Below are 17,976 nucleotides of genomic sequence, written 5' to 3' on the forward strand. Positions count from 1 at the left end.
GAGAGGGGTGGACTTGCAATAGTAGGAGTAAGTGGTGCTAATGGTCCTGCGGGGGTATGTGTTTTCCTGCAGGGAGTTGTCAGTTCCTGCGGGTATATGTATGTGCTGTGGGGTCCTTCAGGAGGGAGAGGGGTGGATTTACAATAGTAGGAGTAAGTGGTGCTTTGGTCCTGCGGGGGTATGAGTTTTCCTGCAGGGAATTGTCAGTTCCTGCGGGTATATGTATGTGCTGTGGGGTCCTTCAGGAGGGAGAGGGGTGGACTTGCAATAGTAGGAGTAAGTGGTGCTTTGGTCCTGCGGGGGTATGAGTTTTCCTGCAGGGAATTGTCAGTTCCTGCGGGTATATGTATGTGCTGTGGGGTCCTTCAGGAGGGAGAGGGGTGGACTTGCAATAGTAGGAATAAGTGGTGCTATGGTCCTGCAGGGGTATGTGTTTTCCTGCAGGGAGTTGTCGGTTCCTGCGGGTATATGTATGGGGTGTGGGGTCCTTCAGGAGGGAGATGGGTGGACTTGCAATAGTAGGAGTAAGTGGTGCTATGGTCCTGCGGGAGTATGAGTTTTCCTGCAGGGAGTTGCCGGTTCCTGCGGGTATATATATGTGCTGTGGGGTCCTTCAGGAGGGAGCAAGGAGAGATGTGGACTTGCAATAGTAGGAGTAAGTGGTGCTATGGTCCTGCGGGGGTATGTGTTATGCTGCAGGGAGTTGTCGGTTCCTGGAGGTATGTGTGTGTAGAGGGGTCCTTCATGAGCAGCAGGGAGAGGTGTTGGTGTGCAGGAGGACCTCGCTGGGTGCAATGGACATCTGATGTGCAAGACATTGAATTTTGCTGAGAAATGACGTTTTCCATCAGGCGGAGTCTGAGTGGGGCCCGGAGACCTATCCGGGGGCAGAGAGTCGAGAGCCGCCAATAATCCGATTAAAACCAATTACACGGAGATTATAAAGGCAAGTGCGGCAGCAGCGAGCAGAGCAGGGCCGCGCGGAGAGTCAGAGCACGGGTGGGTAGGAGCAGGGCCGGGGCGAGCGTGAGAGCAGGATCACAGGGCGGCGGCAGGCGCGAGGGGTTAAGGGAGGCGTGTACAGCAGAAGAAAGAGCGAGTTAGTGAGTCTGCAGGGACCCGGAGTATAAAAGTGGGGCTGGGAGAGGCAAGCAGAGAAGTTCAGCGAGAGAAAGGGAGCAGCGGATTCTGACAGCGCACGGGAGAAACGGGAATCGGAGACAGGCAAAGAGAGAACCTGAGAAGAGAAAGGGTTAAAGAAGGACTTCGTTGAGGGGGCCAGGACGAGACACGTGTAAGAGACAGTTACGCTTGGACTCCTGCGCCAGGACCACCGGAGCAGCCCACACCTTACCCGACTGAGGAACAGCCGCAAATCCAAGGTAAGCCTCCCCGGGCCTCGGGCGGGCACTATGGGACCATAGAAGTCCGGGGGAGTAGCCCTGTGGGTACACGCGCCTGCAGGGAGTCGAGGTGGCCGAAACGTTGGAGCCACAAACACCTGAAGACACAGGCGCAAGTGGCGGTGGCACGGAAGGAGAGACAGACGGGGCAGAGAGGAAAGAGGGAGTGTACAGAGACTCAGAACGACAGCGACACAAGGGCACAGACACAGCGGGCAAGGCCACTGAAACTTAAGGAGTTGGGACTCACAGGGCAGAGGCTGAGGCACAGACGGTAAGGACTTGGAGGGCAGGGACACAGTGGATAGGGTCACAGAAATGCATAAACTGAGGCACAGAAGACAGGGGCTGAGATTAGGGAAAGGGACTGAGATTTAGAGGGCAGGTGCACAGAGGCACGGGGCCTAGGACACAGTGGATTGGGGCACAGAAACACAAGAACTGAGGCACAGGGGGCAGGGGCACAGAAACACAGGAGCTGCCAAACAGTGGGTAGGGACACAGAAGCACAGGGGCCGAGACACAGTGGGTAGGGACACAGAAACACGGGAGCTGAGGCTCAGAGGGCAGGGGCACAGAAACACAGGGGCCGAGACACAGTGGGTAGGGACACAGAAACACGGGAGCTGAGGCTCAGAGGGTAGGGACACAAAAACGCGGGAGCTGCCAAACAGTGGGTAGGGACACAGAAACACAGGGGCCGAGACACAGAGGGTAGGGACACAGAAACACAGGAGCTGCCAAACAGTGGGTAGGGACACAGAAACACAGGGGCCGAGACACAGTGGGTAGGGACACAGAAACACGGGAGCTGAGGCTCAGAGGGTAGGGACACAGAAACACGGGAGCTGCCAAACAGTGGGTAGGGACACAGAAACACAGGGGCCGAGACACAGAGGGTAGGGACACAGAAACACAGGAGCTGCCAAAAAGTGGGTAGGGACACAGAAACACAGGGGCCGAGACACAGTGGGTAGGGACACAGAAACACAGGAGCTGAGGCTCAGGGGGTAGGGACAGAGTTGGACTGGGCCAAAAAACGGTCTCGGGCACCAATGAAAACGTGGCCCATAGTTGCAAATGGCCATTCATTCCTTTTGTGACAGACTGTTTGAATTGTGTCCAAGGGGGAGTGTTTTGATAAAATATGATGCAAATTGTGCAACACTGGCAACAACTAATAGCTGCATCGTGAAGTGACCCATCAAACTGACCCACATTGGCCAAAATAGTGGCCCACAGCAGCAGTTTGCGTGTTTTGTTCGGCCATGGTCCTATTGCCCTATTGGTCAGGCGGAGCCTGGGCGGGGACAGAGAAACGCCGGTGCTGAGACAGAGAGGACGGGGGCTCAAAGGGTAGCTAGAAAGAGGAAAGGACATGGGGCTCAATGGCCCAGACAGAGAGGGTAGAGGCCCGAGGGCACGGGCGCTGGGGCACAGGGGCTGAGACACAGAGGCAGTGACACAGAGGACAGGGAGACAGAAACACGGGGGCTGAGACATTGAGGCTGGGACACAGAGAACAGAGAGACAGAAACACGGGGTGAGGCACAGGGGCTGAGACACTGAGGCTGGGGCACAGAGAACAGGGAGACAGCAACACGGGGTGAGGCACAGGGGTTGAGACACAGAGGCAGTGACACAGAGGACAGGGAGACAGAAACACGGGGGCTGAGACACTGGGGCTGGGACACAGAACAGGGAGACAGAAACACGGGGTGAGGCACAGGGGCTGAGACACTGAGGCTGGGGCACAGAGAACAGGGAGACAGCAACACGGGGTGAGGCACAGGGGTTGAGACACAGAGGCAGTGACACAGAGGACAGGGAGACAGAAACACGGGGGCTGAGACACTGGGGCTGGGACACAGAACAGGGAGACAGAAACACGGGGTGAGGCACAGGGGCTGAGACACTGAGGCTGGGGCACAGAGAACAGGGAGACAGCAACACGGGGTGAGGCACAGGGGTTGAGACACAGAGGCAGTGACACAGAGGACAGGGAGACAGAAACACGGGGGCTGAGACACTGAGGCTGGGACACAGAACAGGGAGACAGAAACACGGGGTGAGGCACAGGGGCTGAGACACTGAGGCTGGGGCACAGAGAACAGGGAGACAGCAACACGGGGTGAGGCACAGGGGTTGAGACACAGAGGCAGTGACACAGAGGACAGGGAGACAGAAACACGAGGGCTGAGACACAGGCTGGGACACAGAGAACAGGGAGACAGAAACACGGGGTGAGGCACAGGGGCTGAGACGCTGAGGCTGGGGCACAGAGAACAGGGAAACAGAAACACGGGGTGAGGCACAGGGGTTGAGACACAGAGGCAGTGACACAGAGGGCAGAGAGACAGAAACACGGGGTGAGGCACAGGGGTTGAGACACAGAGGCAGTGACACAGCAGACAGGGAGACAGAAACACGGGGGGCACAGGGATTGAGACACAGAGGCTGGGACACAGAGGACAGGGAGACAGAAACACGGGGTGAGGCACAGGGGTTGAGACACAGAGGCAGTGACACAGAGGACAGGGAGACAGAAACACGGGGGTGGCACAGGAGTTGAGACACAGAGGCTGAGACACAGAGGACAGGGAGACAGAAACACGGGGTGAGGCACAGGGGTTGAGGGACAGAGGCAGTGACACAGCGGACAGAGAGGCAGAAACACGGGGGCTGAGACACTGAGGCTGGGACACAGAGGACAGAGAGACAGAAACACGGGGGAGGCACAGGGGCTGAGACACGGAGGCAGTGACACAGCGGCACAAGGGCCGAAACAGAAGTGGTCAGAAACACAGGGACGCCGGGGACGAGACGCGAGGAGTCCGAGACAGAGAGGCAGCGTCACAGAGACACACGGAAAGCATCGCACAGGGCAGAGAGACGGAAACACGGGGGTAGGCACAGGGGCAGGGAGGCACTGGGCAGCAACACAGGGGGCTGATAAGGGGCTGGTACACGCAGAGCAGGGTCCCAGCGTCCAAGGGGCTGAGACGCAAGTAATCGAAGACACATCTTGGCGACAAAAATGTCCACTAGCAGATAGCGAGCACTGCGATAATAACAAGGCTAATAATAATGATAATGAATGGAAATGTTATTAATCTACAGGGGTCAGAGATGCGCCCCTCCAATCGAAATGCCACGAAGAGGTAGCACGAACTTTGTTTACACTCAATATTGGGAAGCATGTCAGAAATCACACATATGACTTCTGTAGAGGGAGAACTGCGTGGGCCTGAACGCGGCTATGGAGAAGAGTTGCTGTAAAGTAGATAAACTCGTGTATTTTCCATCCTGCTAAAATGTTTCCACATTTTCATCGCAAAGTATTAATGTCGCTTTCAAAGTACATTTTGAATAATGATACGAACGAATATCAACGATAATACTAACACCAACAGCGATATAGAAAACAAAAAAAACACGATTTATAATTTCAACCAGGAACGATAATAGAAATAATAATAATACACGGCAATACGGATAATAACAACAATGCTACCAAGATTCTTTGGCTGCAGCCGGGGAGCCACTCTGCTGGGATCTCGCTGTCAGTGGGTGGCATGCAGGCCGGTGCCAGAGGTGCCCCCCACACGCACACGCTCCGGGAGTTCAGGAGAAGCCACCAGCAGAGAGCACCGGCCTGCACGCACCGCGGACCCTCGGCCCCAGGCCCTCGATCCCACACGCGGCTTTACGAACCCAGAGCGGACTCCGGATAATGTTTGCGATAAGTGTAGCGCTGTGTGTTAATAGGTGGCCGGGGGGCGGGGAGGGGTGGGGGAGAAGTACGTTACTCTCGTGGGCAGCAGTCAGGTGACTGGACAGTCGGTGATATGGAGGGGGGGGGGTGTATATGTGGGTTTGATAGTTCGTATTTTTGGCGCAAGCTGATGCATGTTCTGCGTAGTTATCATATACTGTCGGCAGGTCATGGATGTGGGTTAAGGCATACCATGTGTTCTATTATAAAGTTGACATACTTCACCCTTACTGTGGTCCGTTCGGCCATTGCGTGACCAGTTCGCATATGACAGTCAGTTCCTTTCTGCGTGCTAAGTTAGCACACGTGTAGAACAGTCAGTTGGTGGGGCGGCAAGTGGCTGCATGTTGTGGGCGGTTAGTACATGGTGGAAACAGTTTACATTTGGAGAGGTAAGTTTATTTAGCGAAAGTTAATGCACGGCCGGGGACAGTTCCCACACGCGACGCACATTTTAACCTGCGTGTGAGACACCCAGCCAACAGTATTTGCTGGGTCAGTTCGCTAACGGCAGACTCAGTTCGAGTATGCTATTATGATAATGATGTGTTATTTATATAGTGCCTTTATCCAAAGCGCTTTACAGAGCACATATTTAATACAATATCACCCAACCGAAATTCGGAAGGATGAAAGGCTGAGTTGACCTTGCTGGGATTCGAACCTGTGACTTACTGGAAATGGGGGAGGGGGGGTTGAGGGGCGTTAGGGGTAAGGTAGGGGCAGATTTACACACGATGCGAACCTTTCCATCTCTTGAGAAGCTCCGAATTAGCGGCGGAAGTTCGTATATTGCCAGAAAGAGCCGATTTATAGCGTTCTTGCCTGTGGGAACATTTGCCCCACGGCCTTAATAGCCGAGACTGGTGTATGGCTGCACAGTTCTTATATTGCGAGGCCACTTTCCACATGAAAGCTGCAGTGGAAACTCCTTAACTTATTGACCGGGAGCCATTCTTATTTGACAGGTGTCATAATTATATGAACGGGCCCGCTCCGTTATGGGCGAGACAGAGCTTGTATGTGCAGTGTAGGTTCTGACATGTAGGATGCTTTGCTCCTTTTGTGTAAACGGCAGTCTTCATACAGTGGGCACTTTTCATACATGCGGTGGGTCGGGTGGCTGCCCTTACATGGCGGGAACATGTTATATGGGGGCTGTTCTCGCATGTGGGGCGGTTCTTACGCGGCTCGCTTCGTTCCTGTGCACGCGGGCGGTGGATGCACCTTGATGATAGCAGTCGTTACGCGGGGAAAGGTTTCCAATGGCGGGAGAAGTTGTTTCAGGCTCTTTTTAGCCGGGCGCAGGTGCGCATGCGGGGCAGCGCTTAAAGGGCGAGCCTGGAGACCAGTTATAACGTCACGGTGGTGGGTGGTGGGGGTGTTGGTAGTTCTACTCCTAGGAAAGTTGTTTTAAATAGCGGGGACGGATCTTAAAGGCTGGCACCTGTTCCCAGATGTTGAAGTGTACGTGTGTAGCTCCCGGGAATGTTTGCATATGTTGGGGGCAGGTTTTTGTACTTCATTTTATCCGGCGGGGACTGGTTTTTGAAGTTATCTGCGGCGAGCCTTGGTCTTGTGTGGCGGGCGGGACCGAAGTTTTATGCAGCGATGGCTACTGCATGACGGTCCCTTTCCCCTACTGTACCGGACCCCGTTCGTAGACACCGTAATGGGCCACGGGAGAACCCTTCGTTGTTCACTCATCCGACGCTTCCGAGCGGCAGGAGCTGTCCGGCGCTGAACGCCCGGGCCGGGCAGGAGCCGCCGCCGCCCGTGTTTAGGGCAGGACCCTGGACAGCGCGCGGCCGGCACTGCTCACGCCAGGCTTGAGAGCGCGCAGCGCGCCAGTTAGAGCAGCAGCCCCGGGGCGTCCCCCGTCTGCTCCATTAGAGCCCCCTGCCCAAGGTCACACTGTCTGCTCTGCTAGTGGCCAAGTGTCTGGGTTACAGAGGCACCCGTGTTAGTGCAGCAGTGCCGGCGTGGAAAACATCTCGTGGGAGTGCTCCAGTGTGCACAATCTGCCGTGTTTGCATACGTGTCCTAGTGTTAGGGTGTGCAGAGGGTGCGTTATCAGTCCTCCACTGTTCGGATGTCCAAGGTGTGGGGTGTCCGTGTTCCAATGTCTGCCGAGCACTTACTGGTGCATGCGCCTCGTAGTGTTGGGGGGGGGGGCACAGTTTGTTTCCAGTGTGCGGGCAGCCAGGGGCACACTGGTGACCCATAGCCCCCACCCCCATGTGTCCGGGTGTACACATACTATTGCAGACGTCCTCTAGTGTTCGGCTGACACCAGTACATTCTCCCCTGTCCAGGTGTGCACAGCGTGCCGTGGCGGTGTCCCACAGTGCGCGAGTGAAGAGTGCTGTGCCAGTACTCCAGTGTTGCAGTGCCTGGGCGTGCACGGTCTTCTGAGATAGTGCACGTCTCCCAGAACAGCCCAGGCCAAGACTGCTCACCCTGTCTGGGAAAGCGGGGGCACTCATACCCACCATTGCATGGGTTGCCAGGTGCAGACCCCCCCCCCCACACACACACAATACCACAACAATCAAGAAAAACGCATTTATGCGGGATAACATGGATGGCGTTTATTTACTGCATATCACAGAAACATGCCAACATGACTAAAATTGAAAAACAATGTTAGTGCCGTATAGCACCAAACTGTGGAACCCTCCCCTTTGAAAAATGAATGACCCAATCGCCACTGGCCGATTGCGCTCCACTGCCAAGAGATCCTGCCCGGAAACTGGAAAGGCGCAAACCATCCTCTTTTTCATGTGGGGGGCGCGGTTTGCTCTCAATGTCGCCCCAGCCGCTCCGACACGCGTAGGTGTCCATTCTAAGCTGAACGCACCCCAGATCCATCTCGTCCAGATCCGTGCCCCCCCCCCTTTACCCCAGGCAGAGATGGCAATGTGTGAGTGGGCGGGACTAGTAAGCAAACCCCCGGCCAGTGACCACCGAGGCTGCTTTTCACAACCTGCGCTGACAGTGTCGCCAGGCCTAGTTATTTCCGACACATACGTCTGCACCCCCGTCAAACTCAAATACAATCCTGCCCCTGCCTCCCGCGCAGACCCCAACCCTGCCAACCATCCTTAAGATAAGACCAGTTCAGTACCTAAGTTACAGAGTGGATGGGTGGCATACAAGTTTGGGGGTAAACCAACCTTCCCAAGGGGCAGCAAGCAGAATTGGGTCAGAAAGGCCTCAACGCCGTGGGTACACCCCCGCCCCCCTTAAGGCATCCGATTCCCGCACCCAATCTTCTGTTGCGGGCCCCATCCCCTTGCAGGTTACTCAGGCGATGGAACCCCGCAGCCTATTGGCGCTGGCCCTCATTCTGGGTACTGCAGAGGGCTCACTTGTCCTGGTCCTTCCAGCATCTGTGGGCCACTTCCCCGCACGGGCACCCTGGCTTTAATCGTGCTCAGAGGGCGCACGGCCCACGCGAGTGGCAGTGTGCTGCTGAGGCGGGGGAGAGGGGTCTTTAAGAATGGGTGTGAATACTTGTACCGTATCACCACGGAGTTCCCTTCATGCCCAGGACCTCCGCTGGTCGGTTCATTTTCAGGGACCCCCTCTCCATTACAGATGTCCTGTCCATACGCAATCACTCTGTTCAATGATCTACAATAAGTACCCGCTCTCTCTCTCTTTCTGCCATCTCGCGCTTCCCCGCTCTCTCTTTCTCTCTCTGCCCCATCCCTCTCTCCCTATCCATATTTCTTTCTCTCTCTGTTTTTTTTCAGCCGTCTCTCTCCTCCTTCTTTCCTGCCGCACTCCTCTCTCCATCTCCATATTTATTTCTCTCTCTTTCTCTTTCTCTCTCTCTCTCTCTCTCTCTCTCTCTCTCTCCGTCTCTTTATGCCGTCTCTTCTCCTTCTCTCTCTTAGTCTATCTGCCTGGGGTGACCAGACGTCCCGGTTTTGCCGGGACTGTCCCGGTATTTTGTTCTCTACCCCCCTTTCTCAAGATTATGTTCCCGTTGGAAACTGCAGTGGTGCCGTTTTTTTGTACTGTGTTTTCATAGCTGGCAGGCAGGAAAGCACAATCTCGCACAGAGCAAATTTTGCATTGTACAAATTAAGGTAGTGTTAGTTTGTGATCAATTCATTATAATATGTGTTCATTTGAACAGTAACGCTTACACATCCTTCTCCTCCAAACACTACTGAAGTGTAGTGCCTCGACAGCCACTTTCAAGAGTTGGTCCTACTTTTATGTTAGTTGCCCTGTCCCGTTTTTTTGCTTTTTCAATCTGGACACCCAATCTCTGCCCCATCCCTCTCTCCCTCTCCATCTTTCTCCCTCCCTCTCTCTCTCAAGCTCTCCCCCTTCTCTCTCTCTCTCTCATTTTCGTTTTCTCTGATTCTCCCTCCCCCTCTATTTCTCTCTTTCTCTAGGTCTCTTTCTGTCTCTCTTTCTCCCTCCCCCTTTATCTCTCCCCCCCCCCTCTCTCTCTGTCTGTCTTCCCTCTACACTCCCCCTCTCTCTGTCTATATATCCAGGAGTTTTGGAATGTAGCACCTTTTACGGTGAGGATATTGTCCAGCAATGCTCTGCGATGAACGGCTCAAAGTGCCGCCACGGGCACCCACACGAGCATTACCCATTTACCCTCGCCCTCCTCTCCGGGCCGTTTCTTTTCGTTCACAGAACAGGGTCTGGAATACCCTGGAGGGGGCACACCACGCACTCTGGACAAGCCTCTTGCTAGTCCGCTACAGTGGAGACTGGCGAACTATAGACGCTGCATAACACAAAACAACACAACATAACGAGTGGATACCCACGGGTCCCTCCCACCTCTGTCCCCCTGGCCCTCTCTCATCACGCTCTTCTCCTCTCTGGCCCTATCTGACCTGACTCCTCCACCCCCCTTATGTGCGTTACTCCCAGACCCAGTCTATGGGACGGACAGGTTAAGCCCACTGAAACGCGGTCCCTTTCCCCGTCTGTCTCTCCAGTTGTTTCTGCTCCACACACGTTTCTCGGGCTTTTTACGGGACCGCCCTCAGCTGTTTGAATGACCGCGCCCCTCCGGCCGGCCCGTCCCGCCATAGCTGGTTCCTCTCCTTCCTGAAGCCTCGTCTCATAGGCAGGGTGGGCGCTTCTTTGCCTGTATCCTGGTCCCAATAAACGGCCCGAGCGCCGTGCCTTTCCCCGGGCGCATGTACACAGAGAGGAAGACCCATATACCGTTGCACTAATCCTCGGCTGCACCGTGTGTGTGAATCGGCCCCCGATCTTTGTCAGTACGCCTGCACGTGTGCAACGGCTTAAACGTGAACGCTGGTTAATGACAGACTTTCGCGTGCACCGATTTCAGAAATAATAAATGTATTGCAATGCTCAGGTGGAAAAATGCAGGCTTTCATGGCGTATGCACGGGGTAAGGTCACGCACGTTCTGCCCACGATAGAATAGACCGTCTACAACACCCTTATGAATTCTACCGGAAACTAAGTATCATGTGTGCAATACGATTATGTATGTATATTCTGCGAGTGACGAAATAGCATGCCGACAATGGGACGGTGCATTCTCCGAGCGATGGAATAGCATGCCCACAGTAGGACAATGCATTCACCGAGTGATGGAATAGCATGCCCACAATGGGACGATGCATTCTCCGAGCGATGGAATAGCATGCCCACAATGGGACGATGCATTCTCAGAGCGATGGAATAGCATGCCCACAATAGGACGATGCATTCGCCGAGCGATGGAATAGCATGCGTACAACAATCACCTGTTCTGTTCTGCTAGTGATGACATAGCATTTGCACAATTCCACAGTACATTCCGCCTGTAATGGAATAGCATGCGTACAGATACGCTATGTGCGCTTGATGAAATAGTATGCGTGCAACCCTATGGTCCACTCTGTCTGCGATAGAATAGTTTGCGTTCAATACACTGATGCATTCTGCCAATGATCAAATGGCATGTACTCTACGCTGATACGTTCTATTACTGATGTAATAGCATGTGTACAATAGCATGATACGTTCTGTTACAGATGGAATAGCATACGTACAATACCATGATACATTCTGTTACTGATGGAATAGCATGTGTACAATACCATGATACGTTCTGTTACTGGTGGAATAGCATACGTACAATACCATGATACATTCTGTTACTGATGGAATAGCATGTGTACAATACCATGATACGTTCTGTTACTGGTGGAATAGCATGCTTACAACACGAATATGCATTCTGCCAGTGATAAAATCGCATGCGTGCAATACACTGATTAATTCTCCTTTTGATGGATTAGCTTGCACGCAATAGCTTGGTACCTTCTGCTAGCGATGCAATGGCATGTATGCAATAGCCTGATACATTCTGCCAGTGAGGAAATAATATGCACATATTGCCCTGACACATCCTGGCAGTGGTGGCTCACAAGCCTACAATACTATGCTACATTCTGCTACTGATGGAATAACAGTGTTCAATAGGATGATACATTCCAGTGATGTAATAGCATTTGCACGATACTGTGATACATCCTGGTGGGGATGAAATAGCATGTCCTTACAGATTCTGTTAGCGATGATGTGGCATGCATTCAATACACTGATGTATTCTGCCAGTGACTGAATAGCATGCACACAATTACCTTATTGATTGTGCTTCTGGTGGAATAGTACACAATACCACAACGCCATCTGCCTGCGATGAAATAGCATTTGTATGATACCATGTTGCAATCCCCCAGCGATGGAATAGCATTTGTATAATACCATGTTACACCCCGCCAGTGATGGAATAGCATTTGTATGATAGCATGTTGCAATCCGTCAGTGATGCAATAGCATTTGTATGATACCATGTTACACCCCGCCAGTGATGGAATAGCATTTGTATGATACCATGTTACACCCTGCCAGTGATGGAATAGCATTTGTAGGATACCATGTTGCAATCCTGTTACACCAAGCTAGTGATGGAATAGCATTTGTATGATACCGTGTTATACCCCGCCAGTGATGGAATAGCATTTGTATGATACCATGTTACACCCCGCCAGTGATGGAATAGCATTTGTATGATAGCATGTTGCAATCCGCCAGCGATGGAATAACATTTGTATGATACCATGTTACACCCCGCCAGTGATGGAATAGCATTTGTATGATACCATGTTACACACCGTCAGTGATGGAATAGCATTTGTAGGATACCATGTTGCAATCCTGTTACACCAAGCCAGTGATGGAATAGCACTTGTATGATACCGTGTTACACCCCGCCAATGATGGAATAGCATTTGTATGATACCATGTTACAATCCGCCAGCGATGGACGTGTGCGGTACCCTGTTACACACCGCCTGTGAGGGAAAAGCATACTTACGATACCAAGTTACACCCCGCCAATGACGGAATAGCAGGCGTACATTCATTTTGCCATAGACAGAGCACACGGGAACACTACGTTACCAGGCACCGTTTACCAACCGCAGAGTAGCAGCTGTGTACACAACTCTGGGCATGTGTTGGTGACAGAAACCCTGCTATGGGGACTGTTAGCCGCGGGATGTTTTACTGTGGCAGGTGGGTTCCTTCATTTTAGACTAAGAACACAATGAGTACCAACATAGTCTTACTTTCAGCGTTCTCTGATTCCTTCGGTCTCTAACTGCTGGAGTGGGGCCTGCCTGCGTTCTAGGTTTTTAGAGACGATCCCAGGTGTAGAAATGTAGCCCGTCTCCATGTGTTGATATTTGACCTCCTATATGCGGGGGATGGGTCTTGTCTCCAGGAGTGAGTAACGACCAGTGGGTGTCAAGTGAAGGAGTGCCAGCAATTTAGCACGTTCTGCTTGACTTCCTGTAGCACCCTAATCAGCTGCTAGCCACCAGAAGGGGAGCCAGCAACCTTTGAAGTACTTTCAGCTCACCTATAAGTAGTTCAGCCGAGCTCAAGACTTAACTCTGTCATAGTTGGTGGGGGATGCTGACATCGAACAATCACGTGCAATACAGTTATGCTACAAACACACTGCTCTCTACAAATATCGAGCATTGTAAACTAATTATCAGTAAAATGAGGAGGGAGGAAAATTGCAAAATCAGAAAAAAGGACCTTTACAATTTTAATGTAAATCAAACAAAAATTAAACGTATGACAATTTCAATTGAGATTAACAAAAACACAATTCTTTCACTCAAACAGTTTTTAATGCATGTCCTGGTCATTTTGAGAAGATATCATAGAGTCTGAATTGGCACGGTCTGGCACAAACTGAAACAGCAAAGTGATAAGAATACGCATCAAAATATCCTTTGACGGGTCTAGTTGTCCACCAAGGGGCCTCAGTGAGTCTGTCTCCTCAAAGAGGCTGTGAAGGGGTGCAGAGCAAAGGACCGCTGACGTTCACAAAGAAAAGGGCATTGAGATGTTGGACGAACATCTAGCGCAGCTGAGCAAGGACTTCTGCCAAGGACTGGATCAGAACACAAACCCTTGATCAGGAGACTCGATGCCAACACTGCAAACCCATCAGTAGACTCAATGCCAACATACAAACCCTTTTGACTTCTACTCCTGGCCATCACAGCGAAGACCCTGTGAAACCAGCCTTACTTTGACAAGTCAGCACAGACCATGAAGAAATCCAACCCACGACTACACCTCCACTCGAGAGGTTGGAGTAATGTCGGTATCCAATAACCACAGCTGATGGATAAACTTTCTCAGCAAGAAGAAGACAAAGCGAGGTGCAAAGCAGTGATTCTGCAACAGGCTGGCTGATGCTCACACCAGGTGATACACATCTCTTTCATCTCTTTCAGATCTCACTGATAAAGGACAAACAAGTCTTCAATGAAGAAAATAAATGAAATGAACGCTCTCAGATCCCAGCCAATTATTTTATTTATTTCTTGCATTTGGTTATATGCCCAAACCCTGGGGTATCACAGCGTAGGTTTACAAAAGTACTTTCAGTGTTATTGGTTACAAGAATACATAACCACTTCTTGGTTACACGGTCGAAGTGCTTGAAGATAATTACAAGTAGTTACACAGTGAAATCTCAGACTTATTGGTTACATAAACGCTTACACCCTTTTAGGTTACATGGCTGTATTGTTGGGCGGTGATTACAGGTGTAGTTAGACGGTTTCTGATCATGGGTAAGGGTGACCTGGCATGTATGAGTAGTGTAGTGATAGAAATGGTGCTTTGGTCAGGCAGTGGGTGTTTTATGTACTATTACTCATGGTGTTAATATTTATTAAAAAGCCAAGTTTTTAGTAATTTCTTGAAGTGTGGGTGGGAGGGTTCGTTACAAATTTTACTTGCACATTGGGTTCATACAGACCTTGAATTTCACAATGTTCTCGGTACTTATTGGAGCGTTGCCCGAGTCGAAAATGTAATCAGACTCTCCAGGCGGATGCACAATTCCGGGCTCAACACTTCCTGGACCGCACCATGGCTCTACCACCATGGGGGTGTATTTCAGAAACGTTGCCCCTGTCCAAGTACAGTACATGGCCACAATGCACGAGCTCTAGGCAAAACCTTGCCACACTGCAAACGAATGGATGCCGCAGGGTGAAGGACCGGCAGAGGCTGAGTGGGGGCCCATTTCAACATGATGTTTGGGTGCCCCCACTTAGAGCGAAAAAAGTCTGAGGCACCCGTGCGGTGCATACATTACAATAGCTACAAAGATGAGGTTAATAGATGCTGTTTATCAAGACAAGGCCAGCCAGCAGTGAGCCTAAACACTAAATGTTCACTGAAGAGCTTTAAATCCTTCCTTGCCAGCAAGTGGCTGATGTGGAGGATCCAGTGTTAGAAGGCAATGAGGTGATAACACTTCTGTATAACTCGTGGGAACAGGAAACACAGCTTGTAATGCAAGAACTGTGAGGCACGCATTTTAAGCCCCGGAACGAAAATAGAGAAATTAATATATTGCCGTGCTACAAGACTGCTGACTGGCAACATCGGGGCAGTGGCTAGGGGCCCTGCTGATACTCGAGGTGCTTTGATTCGAAAAGGTTGAAAGGCCCTGACTCCGTCCCTGGGGTTAGGGTTGTACCGCACAGCTCCGGCTTGTTCCGGCCAATTCCTTCCCTGGTCCTTTCTTAATGCAAATGTCTGGGTGAACTCAACGGCTTTACACAGTGATGCCAGGATCCCACCACAGGGCTTCCACGCGGTTTGGTAACTAGCACTGCTGCATGCTGCAGCCCCCACACAGGTATGCAAAATGCGTTTAGGTGCTGAATATGGCATCAGTAAAGTGCCCCTTCTAGTCCCTGAAACTAATCGCCTGCTCAGTACATGCACCGACAGCTCTTTAGAAAGAGAGATAGGAGGCCTGAAAGATGAATCGTCCCAGGTGATGAGGAGTGGGCGTGATGAACAAATAAAGGTCAGCACATGCCCACAAGCATTCGATGATTTGTCTACGGTGGTAAAGGGCATATTTATCCCAGGATTTGAATGTCATGGTGTGCGCCACATGCATCCGTGTGGGGGAGTGCCCCCGACCGGTAGGATCTGCTCCACTTTGGCAATGTATTTAACACATTGAATGCTGGACTCGGCCAAATGAGGAATATTTTAGGCGGATTTTTTGCCCTTATTTGTGGCCCGAGGCTCAGTGCAGGACCCGGAAGTTACCATGAGGGTCGCATCCGGTAGATCCGCAGGTGCAGGAGGAGGTCTGGGAGTTTGCCAGTTCACTAGAGGTGCCCAGTTATTTTCCACTTTTAAACGCAACCAATGAATCAGACGTTGGTAGCTCTATTTAGGATTATTTCCACTCGTGTGATTGGTCAGATTTCTAACTTGCCCCACTGGCCAAACGACTGGTTGCTTTGCCTTGGAGGCGTCCATCCCGTTGCAGAAGGAAGGGAAGGGGAGGGCTGTCCAGTGGAACTTACATTGCAATTCCTCTAATATCAAACGGGCAACTGGAAAGCTACAGACAAAGCCCCACTCCTCGTCTGTGCAAGTCTGGCTTCTTGGTAGAAATAAGAGCCCGGGGCTAGTCTCCGTTTCTAGGCTGTTGTCCATAGCCCTGAAAACATGCCACTGCCCTTAGCTCACACAACAGTCTCTCAGTGTCAAATGTCCAACTCTCCCCTGCATAACATAAAGGGAAAGGGTGGTTAGGGGTTGTACTGCGATTGCAATTTTCATTTTTTATTGTTATGGTTCAAATGAACCTCTCACAAATCAAAACAACACAAGTCAAAATACAAAGTTATAAAATCGAGACTTTAAAATACAATCAATTAATACATCTGCACATTTATCATCATCAAAAATTCATACATTCTCAAGCTAAAAATCAAGCTAAAAACTTTCTTTTAAAATCTTATAAAATTAATTTTAACACCCACATTTGCTCCCTCCAGTATTCGTTTCCTGGTTGCCTCTGTATTTAACATGATAAAATCCTCCAAATATTACCCCAAACACATTTGTCTCAGTGCAATTGGAGTCTTACAGTCGAAGCTCAAGTGCTGAAGTGTTTCAATATGGCGGCTATTACACAGCCTACACAGCCTCTCCCCTCCAGGAACGCTTGCTTTAGCCCCAGGGATTTCGTCGATACCCAATAAATTCAACCAGATTCTCAAGAAGTAGCGCCTCCAAATGGCATTGGGCAATTGCAATTTTTAAAACACAAACCACACTGAAGGCTGGCATTAAGTTATACAGCTGCGCCTGGGGTTCGACTTTTTCCGCATACTGATGCAAGAAGGGTGGGACGACAGTCCACAGGGTTTGGACTGTCCTATAGGGAACTCTGGAGATTTCCCGGTAGGCCTCGGCACCCCGGCCCTCTTTTGTGCAGTAACTTATTTTATTTCCACATTTTCTCAAAGGAAGAGGGTTGGGATTGCTGAAAATGTGTAATATGGGGCTAATTTGGAAACTATTTTCAGGGCCTCTTTTGGCTCCCAGTCCGCCCCTGGGGTGGTATCATTACTTCTGGCTTCTCCGTGGCAGACATGTTCGGGCATTCAAGGGTCAAGCATTGCCGAAGTATTTAGGTGGTACCAGATCAAGGTTTGCGGGTGTTAAAAGTCACACGAAGGCTCAAATGTGTTCACTTTGAAAAGTATACATGTCTTTGTTTACATAATCAAAGGCATGTACATTTTAAAAAAAAAATTCTAGAAGAAAAAGACCAGTCTCTACGCCACTGGTGACAACATGCAGCCCGTGGGCCAAATCCGGCCCTTCAGGCCACCTGAGTTTAATGATGGTGTTGCCTGATCTAAAGTCAGTCAGTCCAGTCAGGTGTGTTAAGCCTCTGTGGTCCAGTTTTTGCCTTTGCATCATGATATGTGCAGTATTACTTCCATTTTAAAACATAATTTCAGTCCCATAATATGAATACAAGTGGCAATGCCATTGAAAGGCTGTGTATCGCGTGTTACAGTAAAACAAGTTTTTAAAAGTACACCTTAAAGCCCCTGTTTTTTTAAAACTCAACTTCGTGCGCCAATGCCTCTACTACCCGCGCCTTGCCAGGGATAGTTTGTCCCAGGGTATCGGACTTGTGGGGTACATTCGGCCCTTCAGCAAAACAAGTTGTGCACCCCTGCTCTAGGCCTATACATTCAACATTTCTGGAGGAAAACAGAAAAACGATATCGAATGAGTCTATAGTGCTTCCTGGAGAATTCCTTCGATTGCGAACGCTATAACCACAGGTGGTGATTATGTAATTGAATGATACTCCACGTAGCCGCTTCAGAAGGATGATGGGGGGATTCAGTCCTCCAGGTATGTAAGT

At 50.8% G+C, this 17,976-nt stretch overlaps 1 protein-coding gene across 1 annotated transcript in view; it reads left to right on the top strand.

The window, feature by feature from the left end:
* Window positions 1–987: 987 nt before the first annotated feature.
* Window positions 988–17,976, top strand: part of DRGX (dorsal root ganglia homeobox) — a 143,362-nt gene continuing 126,373 nt past the window's right edge. The window contains exon 1 of the mRNA XM_069612199.1: window positions 988–1,382. The gene's annotated coding sequence lies outside the window, so the exon portion shown is untranslated. The remainder of the gene's footprint in view (window positions 1,383–17,976) is intronic.

Source organism: Ambystoma mexicanum, chromosome 8, assembly GCF_040938575.1.
Source record: "Ambystoma mexicanum isolate Mex_15411 chromosome 8, UKY_AmexF1_1, whole genome shotgun sequence".
Taxonomy (NCBI): Eukaryota; Metazoa; Chordata; class Amphibia; order Caudata; family Ambystomatidae; genus Ambystoma; species Ambystoma mexicanum.